The following is a 7,389-nucleotide window of genomic DNA, read 5'->3' as shown; positions in this document are numbered from 1 at the left end:
TACTGGTCACAGGGCAGGGAGGGTTGTGCTGTTCCACTCACTACTTTCACTGCCTCAGCTGCAGTCCCTAACCTTGTTGCTAGGGGTTCCAGTTAAATGCTATGGTGCATGACAAAATAACCGGCAGCCTGTTGGAGAGGGAGCAGTTTCTTGATCACTCATCCCTGTGTGGTGGTGGTTTGCTGCCAGGACTCAGTGTCCTCTGTATGGCAGAAGGCAAAATGGAAATGGGGCTTTATATCCCAAACCTATGCTGTGTGGCTTGATTTAGCCACACTATTGTAGTCAGTGTTTTTGAAACTTCTCTGTGTGCAGGTGGCACTTTCACTGGGAGCTCTGAAGATTGGTTTGCCATTTTGTAAAGCCCTATGTCTATGTTTTCTCTGATCTACAAGTCTCTTATTTTGGATTGACTTTGGCATCAGGATATATGTCTCTTCTTTTCTTCGAATTACCTGTATTTTTAGTTTATTTTCTCTGAGTAGCTCTAACATGGCTCTTCCTCTATTCAGCCATGTTGAATCTCCACCATTCCCTTTTTTGCACAAAAGGAAGTTGACTGTGGATAACAGGCTTCTTTTTCAAGCTATCTTACACCTGACTGTGAAAGACTAGATGCGTCAGAGTGAGACTAATGTTAACTGGAGATAGCCAGGGCTCTACAGGGATCAGCACCCTTGATAAGTTAGGCAAAATCATTGGTAAGTGTTGCTTTGAGACTCAAGCTGTATAAGACATTGAAGAGACTTAAAAGCACAGAATTGATCACATACACTGGCTATTGTGAATAATGCTGCAATAAATATGGGAGTGCAGCTATCCCTTTGGTATATTAATTTCATTTTCTTTGGATATATAGCTAGAATTGGGATAGATGGAACATACGATAATTCTGTCTTTTGAATTTTTTTAAAAAACATCTGTGCTATTTTCTACAATGGCTGTACTAATTTACATTTCCACTGGCAGGATATTAGAGTTCCCCTTTCTCTGCATCCTCTTGAGAATTTGTTACTTTTTGATTTTTTTCTTTGATAATAGTCATTCTGATTAAAGTAAAATGATACCTCATTGTGGTTTTGATTTGGATCTCTCTGATGGCTAGTGATGCTGAGCCTCTTTTGCACATGTGTTGGCCATTTGTATATCTTATGTTGAGAAGTACATATTCAGATCATTTTCCCATTTAAAAATCAGATAATTTGTTTTTATGTTCTTGAGTTTTTTGAGTTTGTTAATATTCTAAATATCAATCTATTGTCAAATGAATAATTTACAAATATATTCTCTTGTATGGCAGGTTGTCTCTTAATTCTCTCTCTCTTTTGTTTTGCTTGGTGGAAATTTTTTAAGAATAATTCTCTTTGGTTATTTTAACACTTGTTTTCCTGTGTTTAGAAAAAAAAGCATTGCCTGTTGTCTTGAAGTATTTCACTTACATTTTTCTAATAGTTTCATAGTTTCAGATCTTAGTTTTAGGTCTTTAATCTATTTTGAGTTGATTTTTGCATATGGTTCACTCTTCCACATATAAGCATCCAGTTTTCCCAGGAACATTTATTGAAGAGATTGTCTTTTATCCAATCAATGAAGATGTCCATCAGCAAATGAATAAAGAAAATGTGACATATATAAATATATATAATATTATTCAGCCCTAAAATAACAAAAATCTCATCATTTGCAACCATGTGGGTGGAACTGATATTATGTTTAATTTTAAAAGTCACAGAAAAAGTACTGTGTGTTCTTATTCATACATGGAAGCTAAAAATGTTAATGTCATAGAAGAGTATACAACAATGATTACTAGAGACCAAAAAGGGTCAGAAAGGTAGACAGAGGGATGGGTAACAGATAACAAAATGCAATTAGAGAATGGGAAAAACTATCATATTATATAGCACAATACTGTACGTATAATTTGAAACTTCTTATATATTTTATAAAAAACTAGAAAAGAGGAGCCTATATGCTTCCAACATAATGAAAAGAGAAATGTTTAAGCAGGTGGAAATAATGATTACCCTATTTTGATCTTTTCACATTGTATACATGTATCTGATTATCTATACTACATAATGTATGTATATATATGTAATTATTGTGATTTCAATAAAAAAGATTGTAAAAGGTATAATCCTAGTAACTGTGACTTACAGGATCTTCTACAGAAGCTTGTCAACCTGGGAGCTGTGTCTTTTCCAAATACTTTCTCCTATTCTCTCAGCTGGAGTACACAAACTTTCCTTGACCTTACAGGGTATAAATTAAGCTAAACATGAACTCTATGCTTGTGTATGTATTTATCTAGCAGAAAAATAAGGGAAGCTATAAAGCAAGAAAAAGTCTAATGTGTGTGTTTGTGTGTATGTGTATATATGGGAGCAGAAGTCTTTATTCAAATGAACTTTTAAATGGAACAGCAATAAATAACATAGATAAAAGCAGAACTGGTGAGGGAGCACAGGGTTGTGGTACAAAGTCTATTTACATTCTTTCTGTTTTTAGTAGCTTCGTAGGCACCTTTGTTCAACTTTAAGGGTAAAAATACCACTAGTGCGGAAGGGCAGATTTCAGCGTGCTTTGCCAGTATTTAGCATTTAATTCCAGTTTTAAGAGCAAGAATGTGACTTCTCTAGTCCTATAGCCCTCTTTTACTTGGAAAGAATGCTCAGCATTTACATTTCATTTTCATGTCTCATTGGAAATAGGAAAGTAGTTCTTACCCAACATCTTTCTTCCCTATTGAGAAGCTGGGAGTTGTGGCTTCCTGCCTAAGGAACAGTGGGGAAATGCTTCTCCCAGATGACAGTAATTTTCTGACCACAAAAACCCTGGCACTTTTTTGTTTGAATCCAGACTGAGACCTTGTAGGAGGTACTGGAGTGGAGATCTAACAAAGGATACCAATGCTCTTCTACATGTTGTGATTGTATTACACTCTCCCCTTGCTAAGTGTAACAAAATAAGAACTTGTAGCATATACAAAAATAGGTTCAAATGTATCCTTGGGCAAGGAGAAAAAACCTTCAGCTGTTGGGTGGTGTGGTATGGGAGTGATAATTCTGGATTCAGAAACAGATATGCTCAATTCAAGTCTTTCTTCTATACTTGCCCAAAGAAATGTCACCACATCCTTTAGGGAATCATTTTATCATCTGTGAAGGAATATCAACTAGATGATTCATATGTTCTTCCTGGGCCATAACAAATTGAGTGTTTATCACTTTATAGTATCAAAAGGGAAGGGGTCCAAGACATCAAGGATGAGGGGTGATGAGGAGGGTAAAGAAAAATAAGAAGAATAAAGATATGCCATGTACAGGAACCTAATAACCTCAGTGAATATAAGCATTACATGTCATAAATATTAACAAAGATTAATAATACCAAAAAGAATGAAAATAGGGAGAGGGATATTAAATGAGGGAGCAAAGAAGGAAAAAAAGGGATTAAAAAGAAGAGACAAGTTCTATTTATACACATACCCACTCCCCAAAATGATTGTAAACTGCATGTACTGCAAATATGTGCTAATAAATAAAAGAACGAATACAAAAAACTAAGTTCCTACTACATAATAGTTTCGCCTAGTGTCTCAAGGTCTACAAGACCTCTTCAATTGCTGAGCTGTTTTTGTGAATGCCAGCACACTGTACACATTCTCACTCAGCGCAGTTTGAGATAAGCATAGCACTTCCTCATTAACAGATAAGAACACTGAGGTTAGTAATTTATCCAAAGCCTCACTGCTAAACACTGGCAGAGCTTAAATTTAACACTTAACCATGACACAAAAACCTTCTCTCTTATCCAGTCACCCAGCTTCCCCTGAAGCTTACCTCACATTGACACTTGCTGGAGATGAGCCACCTGGGAATAACTGAAAACTGACAACTTTTAATTTCACTTATTTACCCTAAGATGATTTAAATAATTATTATCATAGTTTATAAGAAATGTAAGAAGAGGGTAAGTCTCTCTTTATAAATCAAACCCTGAGTGCTTTTAGACAACCAATATAATGTTATACGTATAGTTATGGTTTTGGGTGACCTCTAGGTATGGTGAATATAATCTCTTGACTCAAAGAAGAGAAATGTTTAGGCAAGAACTATTCCTGTCTTCAGTATTACAGAAGCATAATTTGTAGGAACTAGACAAGAAGATAGGAAGGGTCTGAGTGTGCAATGCTGACCTCAACTTTTCTACTCTGAACTCAATTCTGCTCTTTAGAATTTCATAAAACTAAGAACAAACACTCACCACACCCTATGTTTTAACTGCTGAGACCATGTGCAGGGAGAAAGGGAGTGGTACTTTATTAAAATAGGTTAATTTTCAGAGAAGTTTAGAGTTCACAACAAAATTGAACAGAAAGTTGAGTCCCCATATACCCTCCGGCCCTACACAGGCACAACCTTCCTGCTATCAAAATATCATACCTGAGTGGTACAATTTCTATAAATAATGAAACTTCAGTGGAAAATTATTATCATGAAATGTCCAAGTTACTCTTGACAGTACACATTGTATACATTTGGACAAATTCATAATGACACATACACAATCTCAGAGTACCTGTAGAGTAATTTCACTGCCCTAAAATTCCTCTGTGCTGTGCTTATTCATTCCTCCCTCCTAACACCCGGTAACCACTGATTCTTTCATTGTTTCCACAGTTTGATCTTTTCAAGTATGTCATGTAGTTGGAATCACAGAGTATGTAGCTTTTTCAGCCTTGCTGCTTTCACTTAGTAATTTGTGTTTAAGATTTTGCTGTGCCTTTTCATGGCTCAATAATTCATTTCTTTTTAGCACAAAATAATGTTGCACTGTTTGATATACTACAGTTTGTCTATTCACATACTGAAGTTTTGGCAACTCTGAATAATGTTATTCTTAATATTGCTCTATATGTACAATGCGTGTTTGTGAGTACAGTGTGTGCATGTGGTACTAGGGTTTTAATGTAAGGTCTCACACATGGTAGACAAGTACTACACCACTAACCTACATCCCCAATCCTTTTTATTTCTTTACTTTGAAACAGGTTTTTCCTAAGATATCCAGGCTAGCCTCACGCTTGTAGTCCTATTGCTTCAACATTCCAGGTAGATGAGATTACATACATGTGCCATCATGGCTTCTTATGCAGTATTTTTAGGTAAATAAGTTTTCAACTAATTTAACTGACTATCAAAGAGCATGATTGCTGAATCATATCCTAAAAGTGTGTTTAGTTTTGTGCAAAACTGCAAGGCCACCTTCCAAAGTGGACTTATCTTATATTCCTACCAACAACAAAAGAGATTCTTGTTCCACATTTTCACCAACTTGGTGTTTTCAGCTTTTTGGAGTTTGGCTATTCTGATAAGTACATCATGGGCATCTTATTATTTTAAATGTTGAAAAGATATAATTTTATATTTATATTTGTAGTTTTATATTCATTATTTGAATGATATTTTTCTTCCCCTTAAGACTGTGAATTCAGTGAAGAACAGAGAATGCTTCTACTTTTATCCATCATTTTCTTATTTAGGGGCACTAGACACAGAAGACGCTTGGTGTGTATTTGAATGAATTTTGAACAATCTTACCAGTTTACATTGAGAATATGATTTTGCACAAGAATTTAAGACCACTGGAGATGGTGGAGCAGAGTCAGACATGCTTAGACCATAACCTGGGATATTATTCACATAACGCTATCAAAAGTCATCAGTGTCCACAGTCATCCTCAGAGGCACTTGATCACTTGGTCCAGGTCTTCTTTTTTGCATCAGCTGAGGAAACCTGACTTCTTACTCAAGCACTTCTTCAAAGGTTCAGGGATGCTTCTGTTTCTTAGGCTATAGGTGATGGGTTTGAACCTGAGTGTCAGGATGGTGTACAGCAGTGAGAACCCCTTGTGCAATATTGGAAAATGTTGGCAGAGGGCACAAGGTACAGGCATCTGGTGTCCCATAAACACCATGAACACAATGAGGGGAGATGAGCATGTAGAAAAGGCCTTTTTCCAATCTGTAACAGAAGGGATTCTTAAAATAGCAGTGAGAATGCAGGAGTTGGAGACCGTGATGAGGAGGAATAGAACCAGAGTCACTAATGATGCAGTGACAAAGGCAGTGGTCTCAGTCAGTGAGGTGTCTATACAGGGGAGATGGACCAGAAGGGTGAAGTCACAAAAGAAGTGATCAAGACTCATCTAAACTGCAAGACCATGGTGATTGATGTCAGGAGGAAGCAGAAGAGCCAAGAGCCACTAGCCAGACTGATGCAGGAGAGAGCCATGAGGATGGGGTAGTGGAGAGGTTTACAGATGGCCAGGTAGTAATCATAGGACATCACAGCAAGCAAGACACTCAGTTTCAGCTAGAGATCAAATAAGTAGAACTGGGCCAGGCAATCAGCCATGGAGATGGTCTTCTACTCAGCTATGATCATCAGTAACATCTTGGGCACAATGTTGGAGGTATACCAGGTCTCCAGAAAGGACAAGTTTACCAAGAAAAAGTACATAAGGTGTGGAGGGGATGGTTGATCAAAACTAAGAGGACAATGAGGATTTTCCAGAATAATCAAGATGTAGAAAATTAAAAACATCATAAAGATGGAAATATTTAGCTGTAGGATGGAAGAGAATTATCTAAGCACAAATTCCACTACTGTTGTCTGGTTTTCCTGGGATAAAATCACCATACCTCAGCTGCTGTAGAAGCAGAACATCTTTGAAAAATTATGCAAAATATAGAAGGTTGTAGCTTACACAGAGAACAAGGACAGACAATGAATGGTTTTTTATTCCTCATTTAGATTTTCAGACTATTTTTTTATTTGAATGAAGAGAGATCACCTTTTTGTTTCAAGGCCTAATATGGGAAAGAAAATAATTTGGAACAAAACCTGTGCCTTCAACATCCACCTCTGAATTCCTCTACCATGTATGTTCAGTTCACCTGGAGCAATGCCAGTCTTTGTAAAAAGCAGGAATAGAAGAAAATGAAACAGAAATATGAAGATTGGAGGACAAAGAAAGAGATGGAGAGTCTCCTATATATCCTTCTTGAGTATCTTGTAATCTGAGTATTTCCATAAAGGAAGGAAGAAGATTTAAAAGAGAAGAGGGACATAAAGGAAGATGAGGAGCACACCCAGAGATTTTTGTCTTAAATAGACAGCCAAAGATTCAAAATAAAGAATCCCTTGCCTTTATCTTAACCACTGTGTACCTTAAGAGAAACGACCATTTATCATATCAACTTTATTTTCCTCTCTTTCTTGATTCTCGATGAATTTAGAAGTTTCTTTTTCACTTGAAAGAGAAAACAAAACAAAATAACAACAACCAAGACAGAAACAAAACAATAAAAATGATACAGA

General features: G+C 36.5%; 1 pseudogene; it reads right to left on the bottom strand.

Annotated features, from left to right (window-relative positions):
- Window positions 1-5,788: 5,788 nt before the first annotated feature.
- On the bottom strand, window positions 5,789-6,708 carry LOC102027451 (annotated as a pseudogene).
- Between the last annotated feature and the right edge of the window lie 681 nt (window positions 6,709-7,389).

Source organism: Chinchilla lanigera, unplaced genomic scaffold (assembly GCF_000276665.1).
Source record: "Chinchilla lanigera isolate Chin_1 unplaced genomic scaffold, ChiLan1.0 scaffold00034, whole genome shotgun sequence".
Lineage (NCBI taxonomy): Eukaryota > Metazoa > Chordata > Mammalia > Rodentia > Chinchillidae > Chinchilla > Chinchilla lanigera.
This window is presented reverse-complemented; position numbering and strand designations above follow the sequence as displayed.